This window comes from Marmota marmota, unplaced genomic scaffold (assembly GCF_001458135.2).
Source record: "Marmota marmota marmota unplaced genomic scaffold, marMar, whole genome shotgun sequence".
In the NCBI taxonomy this organism is placed as follows: domain Eukaryota; kingdom Metazoa; phylum Chordata; class Mammalia; order Rodentia; family Sciuridae; genus Marmota; species Marmota marmota.
In genome coordinates this window covers 6,719,132-6,737,642 of record NW_025999869.1, presented here as the reverse complement: position 1 = coordinate 6,737,642, position 18,511 = coordinate 6,719,132, and the positions used below count along the sequence as shown (strand labels likewise).

General features: G+C 45.7%; 1 protein-coding gene across 20 annotated transcripts in view; it reads left to right on the top strand.

The window, feature by feature from the left end:
- Positions 1 to 18,511, top strand: part of Tenm2 (teneurin transmembrane protein 2) — a 1,198,434-nt gene that overhangs the window by 997,071 nt on the left and 182,852 nt on the right. The gene's annotated exons all lie outside the window — the stretch shown is intronic.

Genomic DNA, 18,511 nt, shown 5'->3' with positions numbered 1-18,511 from the left:
TGCCCCTGGATTGGCTTTTGTGTATCCTGAATTGGAGCTTGATACTTTACCCCCTGGCTTTCGGGTAGCACATTTTGGGCCACACGTGTGCTCAGGGTTCCTTTTCATCTCTTGGTGCTGAAAATGTCACTCCTCATGACCAGATGAAAAGATGTTGTCCAAAGAAAGATAAAGGGGAAACCCTTTGATTTCATAGCTTTTGGAAATATAGTAGGACTTCAGCTTTGGGCAGCTCTATCTGGTGTTAAATATTCTTTTTTTTTTTTTTTTTTTTTTTTAAGGNGAGGAGTAAAGATTTGTTCCCAGGATGTAGGCTCTCTATTTACCTCTCTTATTGTTTCTTTTGCTGAGAAAAAACTTTTTAGTTTGAGTAAGTCCCATTTGTTGATTCTAGTTATTAACTTTTGTGCTATGGGTGTCCTATTGAGGAATTTGGAGCCCGACCCCACAGTATGTAGATCCTAGCCAACTTTTTCTTCTATCAGACGGCGTGTCTCTGATTTGATATCAAGCTCCTTGATCCATTTTGAATTAACTTTTGTGCATGGCGAGAGAAAGGTGGTGTTAAATATTCTAACAGAATAAATCTGTATGTAAGTTTTGTTTGCCGTGTTGCCTCTGCTTCGAGTTTGATTGTTTTCCTCTGTGTGGAATGTTCCAGTAACAACTGTTTGTTCTTGCTGTCTAAGAAGTTCGGCACACAGGTACTATAGCAGATTTATGTGGTAGTAAGAAGACAACCACCTATTACTTTGTGTAATAAACTTCCTTCCAGAGGGAAGAGAAAAAATGGTTTGTGCCTTGTCTGCAGAGCAAGTTTAGTAAATATCCACAGGAATCCACAACTCCACAGTGGAGCTTGCAGAGATCTTTAAATTCCAAATTTTCTGCCCGTACCAGGGAGGAACAGAGCTGAGGGGGTTATAGTGCGCTATAGTGTGCCTTCTAGGGAGAAGCGCGGCGCCCAGCCTCAGAGATAGCATGGGGCCCTCCAGTGAGCCTCATGCCACATGCTGCCTTCCTCAATATCAGATGTCTCCAGGAGCTTTGGCAAGAGAGGGATCACAATTTGATCCTAGCTGAATTTTCGGATAAATCTTCAGGTTCCACCCAGGAATCAATGTGGTTGATAAAAAGAGGAGTCCATATGCTTTGCACACCAGACAGCCAGGCAGTTCTGACACTTTGGGGGAAGTGTGGATGCTTGATCTGGATTCTCATCTGGGCAGAGAGCCATCCCAGCACAACACCAGAAGGGGCTCTAGGGGGACTCTGGGTGTGGACAGGACTTCCCTTCACAAGGACCTCTTTACCTTCTCCTCAAGCTCTTACACAAGTGTGGTAGACACAAAATCGGGGAGCCTGACTGGTTCACACTAAGTCCCTTGGTGATGGGTGGCCAGATTAAATGTAAGGTGCCCAGTTATATTTGAAGTGAAGTAAACAGTGTAAATGTTTTTACTATAAGTGTGTCCCAAGTTATTGCATGGAAAATGCAAATGTAATTGGCATCCTGTATTTTATTTGCTAAGCCTAGTGACTTTGCTTAGTGGCCACTCAGCCCTCTCTTCAAGCCAGAAGATGCTGAACCTCAACAGAGTCAATAGTATCACCTTATCTCACCAGCCATGATTGGACCCCACCCCCCAAAATGGGCATGTGACCCCATTTAAAGCCCTTGCCTAGCAGCCCAAGTAGGTAGGTACATGGGTACAGCACTCCCTGTGCACATGGTTCTCCCCTTGTAGATAAAGCCTGTCTTTGGTTCTCTTTGGTTTTGCTATAACAAAATACAAGAGACTTGGTAGCTTATAAATAACAGAAATTTAATTCTCATAGTTCTGGTGTTTGGGAAGTCCAAAATGAAGGCTTTATTAACTTCAAGGCCTGGAAAGGGCTTCCTTTCTCATTCATAGTCAGTGCCAGCTTACAATTGGGTTCTCCTCTAAGGGGCATTGATCCCATTTTTTAAGGTGACTCATCACTTAGTCACTTCCCAAAGGCCTCCTAATACTATCATCTTGGGGAATAAGATTTTAACATGTGAGTTTAGGTTGAAAGGACAACCCTTCAACCCACAGCAAAACCCATTAACCCACTGACAGAGCAAAAGAGGCAGAGCTGGATTGGCCAGCTTCTCCTTACTTTCATGAGCTACCTTCATAGCCTTCCAAGAAAAAAAAAAGAAGAAGAAAGAAAGAAAGACCATTTGCTACACAAGTTATGTCAAGCTGAGGCCCAAGAGTCCTAAGCTAATGCATAGCTGCTCAGCTCAAAAAGGAATTTCCCTGGGAATGCTTCCAGGAAGGTGTTTACACAGGATATCACTGGGGGACCCCCCATGGGTCATCTGCTTTGGGCAGCTCTGTGCCTGAAAGAGGGGAGGAGGGATGATCACTGCTCCAAACAGAGCTGAAATCCCCCAAGTTGCACCTCTGCAGCCAGGGTTCATCTGACAACGGAGAGGTGAGCCTGCCCCGAATGCCATTTCAGAGCCATTGTTGAAAACATCTCCTGCCTGAAAATCTCTCTCCCTCTACCTGGAACATTGCCTCAAATTTCTACTCTTAGAGTTTATATGTTTGGCTTAAATCATTCATAGTCCCTATAATTGCACATCCATTAATGGTGGTCATTTGGAAAGCAGAGTCCTGGGAGTGTTGGATGGGGGCCGAGGAAACTTCCGATGCGATGGGAAAGCACTCAGACAAGGGGCGCTTCAGGGTTTGGAAGCAGGCAGTGGGTCTCTGCTCCGGAGCTGGCAGGAGAGGAGGTGAGCTGGCAGGAGAGGAGGTGAGCAGAGAGGACCTGTCCGGTGCACCATTGCACTTTGGCTCAACCTGGCTTTGGCAACTTGTTTTTCCATCTTCCCACCCCGGCTAACCACCTCCTTTCCACTTTGCATCTTACAGCAGCTCCTGACATGCTGCCTATGTGTGCAGAGATCTAGTGCCCCTACCTGGAGGGAGGTGTCTGGGTTCTCTCATCTCCTCGACCTTCCTGGAAATCCACAGGAGGTGCTTCATCCTTGCTCTCGTGCCCTTTAATGAATTGCCATCAACTTGGTCTCAGTAATACCTGGTGTCTCAAACTCGTGCATTCATCCGAATCACCTACAGGTTTCCTTAATACGCACATACTCTGCCTCCACCCCTGAGTTTCTGATTTGGAAACCTGGAGGGGGGGGGCGCATAATTTGCATTTCTAACAAGTTCTGGGTGAAGCTGATTCTGCTAGTCTGGCAACCACAGCCTGAAACAACAGGTCTAAGCTGAACTTTTTGAGGACAGGAGCAGAGTCTCTTGGTCATCATGGCATCCCCAGGGCCTGCCTGGACCCCAGGCAAGGAACAGGAGCTAGGAAGTGCTGTTAACTGTGCTCCATGAGGCTGCGCTAGCCTCTGCCTGCTTCGGGATGGTGACCACTGGTGGAAGCACCCTGAATTTGCAGATATCAGGCTAGAGGCAGAAAATATTGCCCTTTGATAGGCTTTTTACACATCAACATTTTCAAAATGTCTATATAGGAAGGGATTAAAGGTGGAAATTTGGGTGGAAAGATGGAGGTTGAGGGCTTGTCTTGAAGCTTCATTTGCATAGGAAACACACTTCTCTGGCTTTCAAGAAGGTTGATGGACATCACTCAGAATGTTTCCACTCCCGTCCCTGAGCCCGCCCCAGCTGCACCTCACAACCACAGTTTCCTGTTGCTCCCCCGCCCACCCGCGTTTCATGTGTGCATGAAATATGTGAGCCGGGTCAGCAGCCCTGAGGTTCCCCGGAAGCTTACTGCAAACAGACTGCAGCTTCCAGGGTTCATGCAGTAAGGTGGATGAGAATCAGCTCAGGGAGCTCTGCTTCTCAATGCAGGTAAATGGCCTCTGCACAGAATCCACCCTTCTAGGTCTCTGTAACCTCTTCTGTAAAACGAGTCTGGAGATGATCCTCAAGTATTTTCTTATATAGGATGCTCTGATTTTAATTCAAAAGGCAGGGCATTGCCAGTTGAAGAACAGGCTCTCTGCTTGGGGCCTAGCTATTTGGCATGTGAAAGGTGTTTTTTACGGATGGTATTGCTCAGTCAGTCCACACAATAGCTGCTGTGGGCGGGGCTCCTGATTCTGTGTGGAGCCCTGAGCTAAGTGTTTTGTATGCTTGGTAGTGGGCCTTAATATTCCTATTTTATGAATGAGGAAACTGAGGGTCTAAGAGAAGAAAAGAAAAAAAGAGGGAGGGAGGGGGAAGGAAAAGAAACCTCTCCCACAGCCTCACAGATACTAACAACAGGACCAGGACACTGATCTGAAGCCAACTCTGCCGAGTCTAGAGCTGCTCTGACTACTGTATTCTGTCGTTCCATACAAGTAGAGTGTCCCCAATATGTACTGGAAACTCAGAACCTAGGTTTAGGCACTTCTATTATGTGAGACAGAAAGCATTGCAGTTGACACTGCTGAACCAGAGTCCCCAAGTTCAAAGCCAAACCTACCACTGCTGGCAGAATGGCATGGGCAAAGTACTTACTCTCTCCCTCCTCTGGTGTCTTTGGCTATAAAAATGGGACTAATAAAAATATCTGCCTCCTAGAGCTATGAAATGAAGTGATTAACATATTAAGTTGAACCATATAAAATTGATGCTATTCTATCATATCTGATCTACCAATAAAATTGGCAATTTCACATCTACGTATTTAAGTGGGTCAGACAGTGTCTGGCCCAGGGCAAGCACTGTGCTGGCATGGCCCTTCTTGCTATCGAGGGTCGCACTGGGGACTGGCAGGGCAGGGGGCATACCAGGTGCCCAGGGGTTGCTGCTGCTTTTATTGTGTTAAGCATATTCTGGGAAGATGTCTAGGGTGGGCTGGGTGGTGGAGACCCCCTAGGGTGGGCTGAAGGAAGGCAGGTGGGACAGAGGAAGAGGCTTTGGGACTCTCCTGATGTAGTCTGATATCACACAGGAAATCCCATAGTAGAAAGGACTGACCCCTGAGGCGGTCTTCGTCCCCTGGCCCTACAGAAGCAAAGTATCCTCAGTCAGAGGGCGGGTTGGGTTAGGTCTTGTGATTTGCTTGTGACTAGCTTTTTTTTCACAGCTAGAAATAATGAGAAGAGAGAAGGCAAAAGAGGGTCTCCCTCCCACTTGCCTCCACTGCTGGTGTTTTCTGTGTGAGCCCACTGTGCGATGAGAGGTGAAGCTCAGAAATCATGGAGGTCCCAGGGAAGTAAAAGACCAATGTGAAGGTTAGCCACTACCCAGCACGGGGTAGTGTCCCCCCAGCGTGGCCCTCAGCCCACTGCTAGTATGCAGAGTGCCTCTGGGTGATGGTGGGTTCTGAAGCTAGGTTCTCATCTTTTAAATCGTATTCTAGTATTTATTTAATTGACAAATAACATCATGTGAAAATATGATGTACATTGTGAACCACCTGGGCAAATTTCTTTATTTTAATGGTTATATTTTTTTCTAAGGTATCACAAAACCTTATAACTAACATTGCAAGCTTTTTATTTCATAGGTGTTATTTTGAAATAAAGCTACATTGACTCATGTTTTTCGAAAGGGGATTGATTTTTATATTTATTTTTATAAATAAATATAAAAATCAGGACAGCATGCATGCTGGGCAAGTGCTCTATCACAGGACCACATCATCCCCAGTCCTTTATAATTTTTTGAAATGGTCTCGCTGCATTGTCCAAACTGGCTTCGAACTTGCAATCCTCTTGCCTCAGCATTCTGAGTAGCTGGGCTGACCTGCATGCACCACAGCTCCTGGCTTTGACTTTTTAATATAGTCAATAAATGATAATACTAATGGAAATCAGATTCAGTAAAATCCACGAAGATGGTCATTGATGACTGGGCTCAGAGTCGATTTTGTTATAATAATCAAATGAGAAATGCCTTAAAAGCAGGTAGTAACCCCAGAGCCTGGCAGAGTTAGAACTCAAGATATTACTTATTACTATTACCATTGTTATTGTCAACCCGGAACACTGAAAGATGAAAAGAGCAAATTTTTAAAAATTTTGTATTTGTTTTAATTAATGAGAGTAGAATGCATTTATGCACTTTGATCTATCATACATAGATAGGATAGAATTCCTCATTTTTCTGATTGTACATGTTGTGGAATCACATTGGTCATGCAGTCACATATGTACATAAAATAATAATGTCTGTTTCATTTTACTCTCCTTCCTATCCCCACATCTTCTTCCCTCCCCTCCCTTCACTTCCCTCTACCTGATCTAAGGTAACTCTATTCTTCTCTAGTGCCCCACCCCCTAGTTGTGAATTCGCATCCGCATATTAGAGAAGACACTCGTCCTTTGGTTTGGAGGGATTGGCTTATTTTGCTTAGCATGATATTCTCCAACTTTATCCATTTACTGGTAAATTCCATAATTTCATTCTTCTTCAAAGCTGAATAACATTCTGAAAAGAGCAAATTTTTAAAACACAAATTTTCAGTTATTTCTTTCCTTCAGCAAACATTTCTTATGCACTGTGGTGTCCTAAGCCTGATGCTGGTTGTAGAGGCAGATTAGAAAGCGGGTAAAGAAGTAACTCTCACCTTTCAAGGTGGTCAAGGCTCAAAATGGCAGGGCAGAGGATAATGGGTACTAAGTAGCTACCCCACGAGGTAGAGGGATGTGTGAGAGGTGTGCATATGGGATATCCCAGGAGCATGAGAGGAAAGGACCCAGGGGAACCCAGTCAGTCCACATGGTCAGGATCTGCTCTGTCCAGTGGGCACGTGTGACTGCCAGTCACTTGACACGTGTTCAGTGCAACTGAAGAGCTGAATTGTGTTTCCTGTCAATTCATTTAAATTTTAAAAATGAAGCATAAATGTTTTTACTTACCAATGCCTTTATTGTTTTTGGCGGGACATGAATTTTATTGTTGACCATTTAGCATCAGAACCACAATACAGTGTAAATATGAAATACAAACCAGATTTTCAGGACTTTGAGCAAAAATAAACAAACAAACAAAAAGTCTCATTTGTCACCTGTATATTTGGGTTGAGCTGATAACCTTTTGGAGATGTAGGGTTAAGACGTATTATTACATTTGCTTATACTTGTTTAATCTGTTATTAGCAATTTTTTAAATTGTTGTGTGGCTTGGGTGATATTTCTTTGGGAAGTTCTAGCCCAGAAGCAGAATGCAAATGAATATATGGGTAGAAAAAAAAAACAGAAAGCATGGACATTTCCAAGGAGAGGCCTAACTTTGGTTACCTGGGATGGTTGTTCCTGACAGAGAGCAAAGATTAGAGATGTGGAGGGCACTAATTAGAGGGCTGTTCCTGGGGCTGCAGAAGAACAAAGATGTCTCTGAGATTTAGTCCTAACTATGCGACCTTGGTAGAGCAGCCAGATTTAGCAAATTAAAAGAAAAAAAAATCTAGCAACCCCAGACCTTAGGTATGTTGTATGACTGTAATAAGCTCTCTTTATCTGTAAAACAGGAATAATAAGATATCCACCTCCAGAGTGTCCTGTAAAGTTGAACAGAATCAAGTACAGGGCACATTTAGACCCTTTACTCTAAAAGCACTAAGCAATGAAAACAAGTTGGTAAATTTTACACAGGCCTCATCTTTCTTTAGTTCTGAATGTGCAGGTCCAGGGGACCTGATTCTATTAGTCAATTTCTCCTTACTGTGACAAGACACTGGAGGCAGGATGCTTTATAAAGAAATGAAGTTGATTTTGTCTTACAATTTGGAGGTCTAAACAGCATGATATAAGCTCTGGCAAGGGCCCCTGGGCTGAAATGTGAGTGTTTCTCTATGTGGTCTTTCTCCGTCTGTTTATAAAGTCACCAAAATTCCATCAGGGGGCTCTACCCTAATGACCTCATTGAATCTAATCACTCTTCAGAGTACCCATTTCTTACACACCATAAATAGATGACGTTTGGGACTGGGGTTGTAGCTCAGTGGTAGATCACTTGCCTTGCATGTGTGAGGCACTGGGTTTGAATCTCAGCATCACATAAAAATAAATAAGTAAAAATATTTTTTTAAAAAATAGAAGATTTTTGCACCCTCTTCATACCACTAGCACATACTTTGAGGGTTGCTCTCCTGCCTGAGATGGGAGGGCAGAAGCCATATAGAAACCGTGTCACTGATATTAGAGGAGATGCTAGCCCCTCCAAGGTGGGGTAGGTCCTGCCTGGCTTGGGCTCCCCGTGGAGCTAGGATGCAGGCTGGGACCCAAGCCACAAGGTGGAGGGGGTAGCACAAGCATGTCCGACGTCCTCCTGCTGTCACTGAGATGCTCTGTGTAAGGCGAAGGTGTCACAGCCGTCTGCCTCCCGCTGCCTGTTGAGAGCAGTGTGTACCTTTAACACGAAAGAACGTGTGGGACTTGAGTGTCACATAAAACCCTTGAAATTAGCTCTATTAACTAAATTGTCACCAACTCAAAATAAGTCTAATTGTGTCATTTATCTAATTGCAGATGAAAACGCAGTTCTTTTTTTTTTTTTTTTTCTTTTTGGTAGGTACCGGTAGCTTGCTTTCCAAAAAAGAAATTATCCTTTCTTTTTTCCCAGATTCACTTTCTCCTTGAAGGAAGTTAACTGTGTTGCTATTCAGCGGATCGCAGAGCAGGGAGGGCAGGCGGCCGTGTTGCGTGGCTTCATTCCCTACCACCTAATCAGGCCCTGGGAGATAGAACTAATTCCATGTTCCTTTCCATCAGAATCAGGTTTTAAATGTTTCAGGTTAGCCATGTGACATCCACTTAACTAAAAACCATTTAAGAGAAAGATCAAGCCCAATTTGCTAATCCAGGATTTTTTTTTTTTTTTATTTCTGAGTGGAAGGGAAAAAGAAAAAAAAAAAAAAAACTTGAGCTAACCATGTCAAAAATTAAAAATTGAAAGGGACACTGGCAGCCTCCCCATGTGCCTAATTTGGCTTTGCTGAACAAATGACCAATCTGAAATGAAAATTACCTGCAGAATTTGTTCAACATCCTCATTTCTCCAACGCGTTTCTCACTCCTGGAAGAACAGGCTGCCGGCCGTGGCATGGTTGGGCCAGGTGGAAACAGGAACGTGGATTTAGATCCTGGTTTGAATTTTGCAGTCGAAGCCATTTGTCCCTGAGTTGAGGATCAGAGGGTCCAAACGCCCCTTTGTTGGCTAATTTTATTAACAGGTTATTTTGTTCATGCCCTCACCAGCAGGTAGGGATAATATAAATCTTCGGTATGAGGAAAGGGGGGTTCTTTGAAGTCCCCTGGTTGTCTCTGTAATAAAGCATCACGTTGCAAGTTTTCAGAATTTTCTGTCTTTAAAGAGAGGGAAGAAAATGAGGGGGAAAGGAATTGAAAGACAAGGTCAAAATCTTTGCTTAGCCAGCCAGGAGTCTTCATGACCTTGGGCACATCATTTCACTTCAGTGAGGCACATGCTCACCATCTGTCTGTACAGCAAGGGTGGGGACCAGGTGACCCTTGAGGCCCATCTTGAGTGGGTTCTGCCTCCCTTCCTACAATGCTGTAAACAGAGCACAGAGGTGTCTCTGAAGGAGGGTTCAGATAAGGGAAGGCCTCACAGGGGAACTGTCCCCCTGTTCTCTGGGACTTGGGGTTGTGCTGGTGCTGTCCTGCTGTGGAAGGGGTAGTGTGGCCCTTGAGAGCAGGCCTAGGTGTCACACTACCTACCAGCTGCTTGGTACTTCATTCCTCTGAGCATCAGTTTCTTCATCTGCAAACTATGAAAGCAGGGATCCCGGCTCGTAAAATTGGTAACAACTGCTTAGCCTAGGGATTGGCACATGCTCAGGCTTAATAAAAGCGAGCCATCTTAGTGATGACCAGAGAACCCAGCAGGAGATGAGACGGGCTTCCCAAGTGGCTCCTGGGCACAGGAACCCCCAGCTCCCTGATTGCATTACTACCATGACATGTCAGCGGGTGGGGGGGAGCATCATCCGTCACTCCGTGGAGATACAGTCATGTGCTGCCCTCTAGAACAGTGTTCCACAAATTCTATCCCACGGCAACATCATAGCTGTCCTAGTTTGTGTAAATGCACTGTGTGGCCTCACAGTGACACAATCGCCTATCGCCGTATTTCGCAGAACACACCCCCATCACTAAGGGCAAGAAAATGGAGGTAATGGCGTGTGCTTGGTTCCAAAAGCAGCTGTCCCCCACCAGCCCTTCCATCCCCTCCATGCCTCCATCTCTACCTCTGTAAAATGGGAAGCTGACAGTACCTTCCTCTAGGTCATCATAAGGAGTGTGTGAAGATGCGTATAAAGGACTTAAACGGTGCTTGACAAAAAAAAAATGTTAGCTTTCAGCTTAGCCAAGGAAAGTGGTGGTAGAGAGGTTTGCCCAGGGTCACCTGCTTACGAGCAGCAGAGCATAAACTTGAACCCTGCCTAGAATGAATCTGCTGTGTCCCAGGGCCTAGGACAGGGACGGTTGCTCCTTTGCCTGATGCCTAAGCCCCTCTCCGTCTCGATTCTTCTGTCTGGCTTCCACCTGCCGGATGGTGGACCCTGGAGTTCAGATCAGAGGACTCTTTGGGAGCTGTTGCTTGGGGGCTGCCTAGGACTCAGGATAGAAAATAAGCCGGCCCCTCCCTCCATTTGTTTGCAGCAGCTGAGGGAAGAACTTGCTGGAGAGCAGAGTCTGGCCAGGGCCACAACAGGCGGACGCCTGACCCCGCGCGGCTCCCCCTCGCACAAGGCTGTATTTCACGGGAGAGTTCTCCTCTTTGTTCCAGCACACGTTGCACATCTCCCGATCAATATGACATCTTATCCTCTAAAACATTCATAATGTCTGCTTCCTAGGATTCCGGTGGCCATGTGCCATGTGCCGCCCGGCTTGCCTTTCCTTTGTCGTCGGTGGTCTGGCGGATCTGCCCTCTCTTTAACAGGGTTGCCGGTTGCTGCTCTCTGAAGAAAGACAAATATTGTTTGGGTTGTCAACACTGAATGACAAGCTCGGGCAGGAGAAAGATGCGTCTAGGTGTCTAGGTGTGGATTGTGGGGATGTGTTTTGTTATCACAAAAGCTCTTAAAATCCCAGACCATGATTTATTTGGTGAATAAAACCTCCCGATATTATCATTCTCTAAAGGTATTTTGATCACATGGGCCCATTCTTAGAGAAAGAAAGGCTTTTATTTTATTTCTTTCCTGGGAAAAATAGCAGCAGGAGCTGGGTGGTCTGAGGTGGGAAATGATACCTTGTGTGGCCAGCGGCTTCAGGCGTGTGTTTATCTGCATGAGGATGAGCAGTTTGGCGGACAATGGCCTGCCTGAGTGGCATCCGAAGCCCGCCAGCCGGGTGCATTCCCGGGCTCTCTGCACAGGGAAAGGAGAGTGGCTGGAGCATGGGTGTCTGTCTTGCGTATTGATCTGCCTGGTGATGCTGAGAGCAAGAGGGTGTCGTTAGAGGTCACTGCAGCACACCAGACGGCACCCGCCCACAGTATCAACATGGCCACCTGCAGTGCACCTGTAATGGGGGATCCAAGGGGACAGGTGAGGGAGGACACCAGCCCCAGGGCTCTGTACATCCATAAGCTGTAAGGAGCCTCTTTTGCTTCTTCCAAACACAGGAATTGATTAATCTCATCCCACTTTGCACTAGCAGTACCATCCTGAGTCTGTCACCAGAACAGATTAATGTGCTGGTCCTTCTGTGTGGATTCTTCTTGTCTCAGAAACATACTGCTCCCTGGTCCCAGAGCTGCCTCATGGAACCGTCACCTTGTCCTCACGGCAGATATGCAGGAGGGGACAGAAAGCCTCTCTACTTTTCTGCAAGAATCTAGAATTAGGAAGCAACAGATAAAATCCCTGCTGAGGACATTTTAGGACCACAGCTGGAAGATGAGAGTGCCGGAGAGATGCACGCAGTGGTGTTTCCACAGAGCCCCCCTCCCCTGTCAAGCGGTCGTGCTAGGATTCAGGGATCACATCCCCTGCTCATCCTTCCTCTCCTGTGCAACTCCTGGGGCATGAGCTTTGCAGCCATTTTGGAAGCTGCGAGCGGGAAGTTGGACAGAGACAAGCAAGTTTTCAGAGCGTTCTTGGGAGATGGGTGCACAAATCCCATTACGAGGAAAGGGATTTGTGGGCGTCACTTCCATGTGGTGCTTTGAAATTTTATTCCATTCAGTGGATCGCAACACTGTCTGGGGAAAATAAGACAATCATTTCACCAAGGCAGTGAGAAGGGCTTTTTTATTTTTTTTTTAACTCCTTTGAGATTTAAATTTTTTTAACTCCTTTTTTAAGACTTAAGGCATTTTCGAGAATGTTATCCCTCATGGTTTATCTTCATCTCTTCTCTTAGGCAGTCAGTAATTTTGGCACTGACAGTGTTCTTAAAAAGAATGTCATTAAGGCACCACAGAGGCTTCCCACTCTGTCCTCAAAAAGGAAAGGGAAAAAATCATTGTCCTCACCTGTACTCCAAAATGACAAGAAGCAAACTGGACAGGGAAAAGTCACCAAACTTGATTGCTAGTCAGCCTGACCATCCACCAAAGGTGCCAAATAGATTGATTTTATATTGACAATGGCAAGGGGGTTTTTTGTTTGTTTGTTTGTTTGTTTTTAAGTTAAATAGCATTCTAGTTCCTGCCCAAGGGCATATTCGTGGTAGACTAATGACCATATACAAAAGGAGGTATCTGTTCATGAGCAGCAATATTTGATAAGAATTTCCAGTCCTCTTCAGTCTTAACTAAGTAGTGATTGAAAACTCAGAGGGCAGGTGTCCTTCAGAAAAAAAAAAAAAATGTGGAATGGAGTCACTAGTAGGACATCATGGGGTTTGGAGCGCTTCCTGCATGTGTCAGGGTCTGAGTTCCAGATTTTCTGTTTGCTGACTCTGTGATTTTTGGGGCAAGTCACTTAACCTCTGTAAGCCCCAATTTCCTTATCTATACGATGTAGATTATATTAGCATTTCCCACGAGAACGGAATAAAATGAGCTTTCATCTTCTTCAAAATAATATTCTTCCAACATCTCGAATCTCATCCAAAGAAAAGGCAAAGTCCTGATCATGATTTGGCTATATTGTGTTTCCCAAAAGCTCATGTGTAAGACAATGCGAGGATTTTCAGAGGTGAAATGATTAGATTATAAGAGGTGTAACCTGATGAGTGGATTCATCCACTTGAATGAATTAATCACATGGTGACTACAGGCACGTAGGGTGTAGCTGGGGAAAGAGGTCACTGGGGCCATGCTTTTGGGGTTTATAGTTCCTTGCTGGTCAGCAGAGCTCAGCTTCCTGTTGCCATGGGCTGGGCCACTTTCCTCTGCCTTGCTTTCTGCCATGAAGTTCTGTATCACCTTGGTCCCGGAGATATGGAGTTAGCCAACCCTCTGAAACTGTGAACCCCAGCGAAGCTTTTTCTCCTATGAATTGTTCTTGTCAACTTTTTTGGCCACAGTGATGCAAAAGCTGACTAAAACAGTTTCCCCCCAAATGCACCTGCTCCCACTCCCTCCCTGTTTCTCCACTCCAGTTCAGAATCCCTTCCCCACTCCGTCAGCATCGGCTGCTGTCCCATCCTTGAGGGCTTTGCTCAGACACCACCCCTGGCCAGTTGGAAACTGGAAAACATTAAAAAAAAAAAAAATTCCAGTTTCTCATCCCTTACCCCTCTGGCACTCCCTGACCCCCACTCTGCTTTTCAATTCTGTTTCATTTCTCCGTCGCTTGCTAGAACATAAGTTCCATGAGAGCGAGGATTTTGTTTTGTTGGGCGGCTTTATTCCTGATGGACACGCCTCGTGCACAGTGGGTGCTCCACGAACATTGGCTAAATGATAAGTAATGAACAAAGGCCATGTTAAAGTAATCTTCCCAATCCCTGGTACGTTGTCAAATAAAAGTGAATTGTCCTCATCACCGAGGAAGCTCATTTGCATGTGTTCATTTTCACCACTGATTGCCAAGGTGCCTTTCCGGGCTGCGTGCCTGAGTTCAGGGTTAGCCCCGATGATCCTGCTGCAGTGTTCCCCTCTCAGCAGGGGTGGTTTGGAATCGGCTGCGTTTCCCACAGGAGTCCTGGCATCGTGGACTTAATTGGTTGGTGCAGAGACAGGGAGACCCAGGCCTGACCCTTCCCGACATCCTCCCGGTTTGTGAATGAGCTTTGCCATCCTCTCAAAGACCCCCTTGTGCACCTGACGGCACACTCAGCCACCAGACCGGGCAGGCTCAGTTCCCTTCGGTCCCTCCCTGAGCTCTGCCTGGCCTGCAGTCTTCCATTTTCAAAGGAAAGTCCAATCTCTTCCTCGGGTTAAATATCGACAAGACTGATCTTTAAAGATACCCCTTGCTCCTGGGGGCCTGCTCAGCAAACAGAGAGCATCCGTGGCTTCCATGTTTGCCCTCTTTGACAAGCAGGGGCTGAGCAGCTCTCTGGGAAGTATTGCTGACATATTGATTGACTCTCTTGTCAGGTTGATCCTCTGCCAGCCAATGAACAAGGAAGGTCCTAAATGGCACCCAGCAGGGCCCACACAAACCCTAATTACTATTTCAGACAACCCCCTTCACAGCTACCACTTTTCCAGGCCTACCTCTCCTTGTCCTGTGGTTGCTGGAGAATTCTTGGTTCCCCCACAACCTCCCTCTCTCTCCTACTTTGGCTCCCTCTGAGTATTTCTTCAGAGCCCATCTGGCACCAAAACATAGCAACTTCAATAAGAAATCATCAAACTAACTCCAGGAAGGTCTATTTATTGTTCTTACTGAAACCCAGGATCTGTGTGTGGTCCTTCCATACGGCCTTGGTTCCTTTTCAACACTCTGTGAAAGTTTTCTCCAATTAGCCAGAGAGATACTTCCAGAACTTGGCTGCCTGCTGTGTTTTTAGTGGCTGTTTTCCCAGTTGCCACCTGGATTCCACCAGCTCCTCCTTGGAGCCCTTCCTGACCCATCCTTGCTGACCCATGGAGCCCCATTTTTCTATCCAAGGGTCTCTCTGGGGGGAGCCTGACAAATCATGATGAATGGTACATTTGGCTATCAACCGGAGGCAGGGGTGACCTCAGGGAGAGGGCCTCCCAAACTCATTTCAACTCTGACCCTATCTTGGCCTGAATCGGACCTTTTGGAATGAGTTGCTGGACTATTCAAGGGAGGGAATGGAGAGGGACCACCCTAGTGCATCCAAGATTTCTTGTCCAGTGAAATGTTAATTGATGAATCCAGCATTTACACAAAATCTCAAGATGAAGTAGCCAGAACTATGTCTACTCCAAGGATTCTCAGCTCCCTGAATCTGTCTCTGAGAGTTCATCAGAGCTGGCGGTACTAAGGCATAATATTCAAAGAACTACATTTTGTTGCTGCCGGAAACAACAATAGTGGCCCTGAACAAGTGTTAACCCTTCCTGCTTGAGTTTCAGAAAGGATCCTGACCCAAATTCTAAAGAATAGACAAAGACCTTTCGTTAAAAAAAAAAAAAAAAAATGGCATCTCCCATTTTCTTTATAAGTCAAGGTTGACTCAGACATGCTTCTGTAATAAAGAACCCCAAACCCTAGGTGGCTCACAACTTACAGTTTCTTTCTTTACTCCTTCTGTGTTCTTCCACTGAACCACCATGGCTTTGATGCCACCTTTACTCAAGAGCCAGGATGATTATGTAATAAAGTGTGTGCTGCCAGGTCACATGGCCACACCCAAATTCAACCAGGTCATCAAGTGTAACCTCCCTGGGGGCAGGGGGCTGGGGTACCTATGATGGACAGCCATTGATCAACCCTGCTGAGAAAGTCACAAGTTTTGAGACAGACAGGCTTTGCTGAGACACCATTTGCCCATAGACTTTGTAACAAGATCAATATGAAAGATGAAGCAGAGAAGCTCCATCCTGTTACAATTCCACCATGCTTATGAAATCTCCCTGTAATCAAACTTCAGTCAATAGTTGGCAAATTGAGGGTGACAACAGCATCTCCCTGCAGAGAATGTCTGCAGAATGGCTACTGCCATACCTTGGCTGGGTGCAATGGCACATGCCTGTAATCCCAGCAGCTTTGAGAAGCTAAGGCAGGAGGATTGAAAGTTCAAAGCCAACCTCAGCAACTTAGCGAGGCTATGAGCAATTTAGTTAGACCCTGTCTCAAAATAAAAAAAAGAAAAGGGCTGGGTATGTGGCTCAGTGGTTAAGTACCCCTGGGTTCAATCCCCAGTACCAAACAAACAAACAAACAAAAAACAGCTACCACCATGCTCCGGGGGGCTTCCATAATTGGCAGCAGGTATTTGATACAATGATAACAAAAACAGCCTTCTTTTGCAAACTAGTCTATATTGCTACCAGTGCCATTTTATCTCACCCACTGCCCCTTGTATTATGTGTTTTTATTTACGAGCATATCTTGCTCCGCAAGGCAGGCTTCCAAGTTTTCCCCCATGTACCATTATCTATTCTGGTAAACTTGGATGCACTTAGGTGTAAGGCCCTGTTGGATTTTCTGGGGCATACAGGTGCCTCACCTCTCTCTGGGCTTTAAGGAACTTTTGTTCCACCTGTGACAGAAACCTTTGCAAAAGGTAAAGGGAGAGATTGATTGAAAGGCTGATTTCTCAGCCGAACCCATAGAACAAATCGGGAGCAGAATAAGAAGCAGAATTCTCATTAGTCAGAAAACTCATTTACTTCCCAGCTCCCCTGGGTCTTTATCCTAAGGACCCTTGAGTCCGTTCCCACAGGCCAGAAAGATAGTCTCATTTTCTTACTCAAGTAAAAGACAAGGAATGGCTGATCAAGGGAAAAAAAAAATCAGTGCCAACAAAAGCCTATTTCAGACACCCCCAAACAACAAGAAGGTGGTTGTACCCCCGATATAATTCTCACTTATTTACTTACCGTTCAGTCCAACAACAGGAAATATGCCTGAACTTGAGTTTCATTTTTGTCGCGTTGCCTCTGCTGGGAGGACGGGTCTCCTGCTCACCAGATTTGGCTTTTCCCCACTTCCCCATCTCCATCTCACTTCCTGAGTTCTCTTTTCACTTCTGGGAGTTGTCTGTGAAGTCACTCGTATACTCTGACCCAAACCCTTTGCACCCTGTCTTTGGTTTTCTTGTTTTCAGGATACATTTAAAAAAAAAAAAAGTAAAAAGATACTGTAGAACTCCAAACAAAACCAAAGGAGGTGGTGGAGGGGGAAGGGAGGCGACCTTGAAACCACAGAGGATGCAGTGTTGGGAGATCCCCTTTATGTTCAGTTGGATTAGGGTCTGTTGTGCTCCCAGAGTGTATCCTTGCAATGTGCTCTGTCCCCTGGTGACAAGACTGAGCACTGCAAGAGGACCACAGTTTTGATGATAGCTCCCCATGGGTGGTTCCTGGGGGAGGTTGATGTCTTTGCCTGCAGGGGGCGCTACTGCCTCCTTCTACAGATGTGACCGTCAAAGCTTGGTTGCTGCTGGCCCTAAATGCAGCTGGTACCTGTCACCTGTCCGCATGTACCTTGACTCACAGAGACCCTCCTCCAAAGGGCTGCATCTTCAGCATGGCAGTGGCTGGCCCAGGCAGGCCCCAAGAACCCACCAGCATCTTTAAAAAAAAAAAATCATTTGAAAATAGCTAATTCCTTGGCTCCCATCACCTGGTAATTACAAATCAGAAGCTATCGTTATCTCAAAGCCACCACGATTAGTTCTCATTTCCTGACCTCTGTATGGTGAAAATATGTCATTATTTGAGGCAATAGAATCTGGTCTCTTCAAGTAAGTGACCTACATAGAATGGATAAACTGCAGGAGAAAATTAGGTGTTACCTTGACAGAAAGTGTACAGTAAATGTCACTTATTCTTATTAGTATTTATCATCTCAAAAAGTTGCAACAGCAGGCTGAACCCTTCAGAGTAACGCAGAGGAAGAAAATGTGGTTCTGAGATGGTAAAGCGCGTAAGAGAAAAGCACACGCGCGCGCGCGCGCACACACACACACACACACACACACACACACCTCGCCGCCCTAATCTGCAAATCTGCAGCCATCTATCTGAGCTGTATTGTTTGAAGATAGGTTTTTAACCTTAATAGAATGCAGCCTGACTTTAAGTGGTGGTAGGCATGCAGAATTAATTGCCATGTGAACAATTTCCTAAGCATTGTTAATTGTGTTTCCTGTGGTTAACTGTTTCTCCCATCCCCGCTTCAAACTTGGAAGCTTCCCCTGTCAACAGCCCTTTCTTTCCCGCAGAGCCGGGAACGTAGCAACAGCGTCAACCTGTGTCCATTGAAACACCAGGCAGACAGGCGCGGTTATTGTTTAGATGGGAAATACACAGGGAAGGAACTTCTTATTTATTCACAAATGAAGCATTTCTTCCATAAGAGCTTTGAAAGAATCCAGGTGCTTGGGATTTGCCTTTCACTCTTCTCAGTGAAAACACCTTGCCAAGAACCATCAGGCATGGTGGTCAGGGGGTGCTGAGCCAAACCCGCTGGGGGGGGGGGCCCTTTTGGG